The sequence below is a fragment of the Peromyscus californicus genome, unplaced genomic scaffold (genome assembly GCF_007827085.1).
Source record: "Peromyscus californicus insignis strain IS unplaced genomic scaffold, ASM782708v3 Scaffold_17__1_contigs__length_78620276, whole genome shotgun sequence".
NCBI classification, from domain to species: Eukaryota; Metazoa; Chordata; class Mammalia; order Rodentia; family Cricetidae; genus Peromyscus; species Peromyscus californicus.
The window spans coordinates 54,968,560-54,973,552 of record NW_026294469.1 but is presented as its reverse complement, the minus strand read 5'-3'; the positions used below and the strand labels follow the sequence as shown (position 1 = coordinate 54,973,552).

The window sequence follows — 4,993 nt, the reverse complement described above, 5'->3', positions numbered from 1 at the left end:
TTCTTAAATTGAGGCCATTCCTTGGCCAGAACAGCATGATTCTGTGTGCTCTGCCTCCTGCCTTTTATCAAAACTTTGTCTGATTCTTCTCAGTTAATCAAAACCAGGAGAGAAAATTCCATGAAAGGACAGAAGTTTTCCTATAAGGATCAGTTACTGAGTGTGTATACAAGAGCACACATATAGGGATGTGTGTGGCTGTGTGACATTACAGGTGGTGTTAGTGTCAAGACCCAGTGCAGAGTATCCACATAGGTCACTGGTGTGCAACATGAAGGACTTTTAAGAAAACATCAATGTAGTTGTGGACCAAGACCCTTGAGGAAGTGACTGTTTCTTGTCCCCTCTGGGAATATGATGTGGAGTACTTGTGATGGTTGGTTTTGTCAGCTTGACACAATGAATCATGTGGGAAAGAAGTCTCAATCAGGAATTATCTGGATTGGGTTGGCCTAGTGGGCATGCCTGTGAGGGATTTTCTTGGTTGGGTTGATTGAGGTGGGAAGACCCGCCCTGAATGTGGATACACCATGTCAAGGGCTGGGCCCTGGACTCGTCGAGAGTGAGCTGACCACTAGCGTGTACACATTAATTCATTGCTTTCTGCCATTGACTGTGGATGGAAAAATGACCAATTCTCTCCAGCTCTTAATGCTGCGACTTCCCTGCTATGATGAACTGTAACCTGGAATTGTGAGCTAGAAAGAACCCTTTCTCCTCTAAATTGCTTTTGTCAGGGTATTTTATCATAACAATTAGAAATGAAAACGATGACAGTATACATGGCATTCAGTGACATGAATAAAGGTGACAGACATGAAGTCCAGTCAGTGGTTTTAGCACTGAACTTGTTTTGCTTTTCACTAGACATGTACTTAAGATTTCCATTCGTGGTTCCCAAAAACGAAACAATTAGACCATTATCCTTTTCTAACTAAGTACAAATCCATCATGCTGGGATAAGGACTTAGACTGTTCTGGTCGTAGTGATGGGCATATGTCAGTGACGTCAATCTGACTGGTCTGCATCGACAGTTTCCTGACCTGTGACCATGATAACCGTTGAGACACATGGTAGCATTCTTTTTGACAATTATAGGAACCCCACACTTATCCATCATTCTCCTTTTTGTGGTCTCAGTGACATGTGGTCAGTTATGGTCTGCAGGTATTATACTGCAATGAGGAATTGGGATTTTATGAGCGAGGCATCCTATACACATAACCATTATTACTATTATATCACTATACTTTTGTTATATTTATTAGTAATGATTGTATTAATTTTCTAATTTTTTGAGGTTATTAATAAAAGGTATTTCCCCCATGATCTGTGTCTCAATCTGTTTGTGATAGAATGTATGACAGAAGCCACGTAAGGGAGGAGAGCTTTGTTTTGGCTCACACAACCAGAGGTCACCACCCACAGTATTGGGGTGAGCACAGTGGCAGGATCAGCTTGGTCTGTGGTCGTGAGAGTTTGCAGTGCCTTTTGAACTCATGTCTTGGTGGATCAGGAAGCAGAGATCTCTGGTTGGAACAGAAAAAGATAGCACTTCAAGGTCTGCTCCCAGTGGCCCATTTCTGCTAGCTAGGCCACAGACCCAAAGATTCAACATGATCTCAAAAAAGTGCCCCAGCTGGAGGCCAGGTTTCAGTCACCTGAGCCTCTGGAGGCACGCTTCACATTCCATCCATACAGTTAGTCATGTTCATCTCTTGAACAAGCCCAACTGTGGGTCTCTGTGTTTGTTCTCAAAACTGCAGGTGGAAGCTTCCCTGATGATGGCTGAGCAAGACATTGACCTATGAGTGTCTATTCCTTTTCCCTTTCCTGGGTAGATTCATCCCTTGTCCCTATTCCCTTACTCTATACCTAACTTCTATGGTTATAGAAGTAGATTGTAGCTTGGTTTTCAAAAACTTAACAGCTAACACCCACATATAAATGAATACATACCATATTTGTCCCTCTGGGTCTGGGTTACCTCACTCAGGATGATTTTTTTTCTAGCTCCATCTATTTACCTGAAAATTCCATTCTTTTAATGGCTGAGTAATCTTCCACTGTGTAAATATATCACATTTTCTTTATCCATTCATCCATTAGGTTGATTCAATTTTCTGGCTATTATGAATAGAGCAGCAAGGAACATGGTTGAACAAGTTCGTCTGTAGTAGGATGAAGCATCCTTTGGGTATATGCCCAAGAATGGTACAGTAGATCTATTCCCAAATTCCCAAGGAGCCACCACACTGATGTCTATAGTGGCTGTACAAGTGTGCACTCCCACCAACAATGAGGAGTGTTCCCCTTACTCCACAACCTTGCCAGCATGAACTGTCATTTGTTTTATCAATCTTGGCCATTCTGGCTGATGTAAGATAAAATCTCAAAGTATTTTGATTTGCGTTTTTTTTTGATGATTAAGAGCATTTCTTTAACTTTTTCTCAGCCATTTGTGTTTCTTCTTGAAAATTCTGTTTAGTTCCGTATCCTATTTTTTAATTGGATTATTTACTTTTTTGATATCTTTTTTTTTTTTTAGTGTCTATTTTTTTCTGAGACAAGGTTTCTCTGTATAGCCCTGCCTGTCCTGGATCTCACTTTGTAGACTAGGCTGGCCTCAAACTCACAGAGATCTGCCTGACTCTGCCTCCCAAGTGCTGAGATTAAAGGTGTGTGCCACCACTGCCCAGTAATTAGCACCATTTTTTGAAGATGCTGTCTTTGCTCCAGTGTGTAATTCTGGCTTCTTTATAAAACAACAACAACAACAACAACAAAACAGGTGTTCATAGGTGTGTGGATTTATGTCTTGGTCTTCAGTTTGATTCCATTGATCACTGTGTCTGTTTTTATGCCAATACTGTGCTGTTTTTGTTTATTACTATAGCTCTGTAGTACAGTTTAAGATCAGGGGATGGTGGTATCCCCTGCAGCTCTTTTATCAGGATTTTTTTTAGATAAACTGTTTTTTTTTTTAAATTTCTATATGAAGCTGAAAATTGTTCTTTCAAGTTCTGTGAAGAACTGTGTTGGGATTTGTAGATTGCTTTTGGTAGGATGGTCATTTTTACTATATTAATCTTATCAATCCATGAGCATCTTTCCATTTCCTGATGTCTTTTTTGCTTTCTTTCTTCAGTGTCTTAAAGTTTTTATTATACAAGTCTTTTACTTGCTTGGTTAGAGTTACCTCAAAGATTTTATTTTTTTTAGGTTATTAATAAAAGGTATTTCCCCCATGATATCTGTCTCAATCTGTTTATCATTTATATATAGGAAGGCTACGAATTTTTGTGTATTGGTTGTGTATCCTGCTGATTTGCTGAAAGTCTTTATCATCTATAGGAGTTTCATGGTGGTATTTTTAGAGTCACTTACATATACATTCATGTAGCCTGCAAATAAGGATAGGTTTGACTTCTTCCCTTTCTATTTGTGTTCCCTTGATCTCCTTCAGTTGTCTTATTGCTCTAGTTAAAATTTCTAGTATTATATTGAAGGTCAAAATGGCAGACAGGCCTGCTGTTACAGTGTCCCGCAAGTGGCTGGATGGTTTTTGAAAATGATATTATAATGCTCCAGGATTCAACAAACTGGCGTTAATTTGAGGTGACACTGTCACCAGAATGAAGATGAGAAAAGAAGCCATAAGAAGGCTCCTTGAGGACTTTTATAACAGAATGTTTCAAGCCCTGGACTTGGCCATGAGGCTTCAGATCTTTCCTAAGGAGCAGTGGACAAAACATGAGGACAACAAATTCTCCCTGAACTCTACCTGAAAGTGATTGTTCAGGAAAGAAATGAAAGAGAAGAATGGGTGAAGACTCACTTTAAATTAATGTCTATTATAACCATTAAAAAAAAAGAGAGTGGATAATGTTCATGTGTAACTGATTTTAGTGGAAATGCTTTGAGTTTCTTCCCATTTAAGTTGATGTTGGTGGTAGGCTTGTTGTAAATCACCTCTATTATTTTGAGATATGGCCCTTGTATCCCTAGTCTCTCCATGGCTTTCATCATGAAGGAGTGTTGGATTTTGTTGAAGGTCTTTTTTTGCATCTAATGAGATGATCATGTGGTTTTTGTCATTCAGTTTGTATATGATGGATTACATTTATCAATTTACCATCCCTGTATCTCTGGGATGAAGCCTACTTGATTATGGAGGATGATCTTTTTGATGTGCTCTTGGATTTGGTGTAACTAGAGGCTTTTCTCTGTCCCACCCTGTCCTGCAGCCATTTCTAAATAATCACTCAGAGAATTATATTAATTATGAATGTTTGGCTGATGGCTCAGGCTTATTACTAACTAGCTCTTACATTTAAATTAACCCATTTCTACTAATCTCTTTATTGCCCTAGGTGTAAGACAAATTGCTAAACAGTCTTATTAATAAAACCCAGAGCCAGATATTGGGGTAAAAACTGAGAGATCAGAAAAGCAGAAAGAAGCAAGCCGCATTCTTACCACTTGGAGATTCTCCACCAAAGAGACCTACTTCCTGTATACCCACGCCTATATGCCTCTCTGTTCTGCCATCTCATTTCCTCTCTCTACCCTGCTACATCACTTCCTCTTCCTGCCCAGCTTTGTCAATTCCTGTTTTTCTGTACAGGCCTCCAGACCTTTATAGTTAGTGCTATGATTAAAGGTATGTACCACCATGCCTGACTCTGTTCCCAGTGTGGCCTTGAACTCACAGAGATCCAGACTGATCTCTGCCTTCTGAGTGATAGGATTAAAGGTATGTGCTACCATTGTCTGACTTCTATGTTTATGATAGTGGCTGGCTTTTCCCTCTGATCCTCAGATAAACTATATTGGGGTATACAGATAAAAATATCACCACATCTGTGGTCCATGGCTTACTGATTCTCTGGTATCTTGTTCCTTGAGTAGCTGGCTGGCATCTGTCCCAACTCTGCCCTTCTTCATCCCAATCCTCAGCTTGATTTCTTACCTAACCTTATCCTGCCTGGC

At 39.7% G+C, this 4,993-nt stretch overlaps 1 pseudogene; it reads left to right on the top strand.

Moving 5' to 3' along the window:
- The first annotated feature begins 3,516 nt into the window (after positions 1-3,516).
- On the top strand, positions 3,517-3,887 carry LOC128112376 (cytochrome b-c1 complex subunit 7-like; annotated as a pseudogene).
- The last annotated feature ends 1,106 nt before the right edge of the window (positions 3,888-4,993 follow it).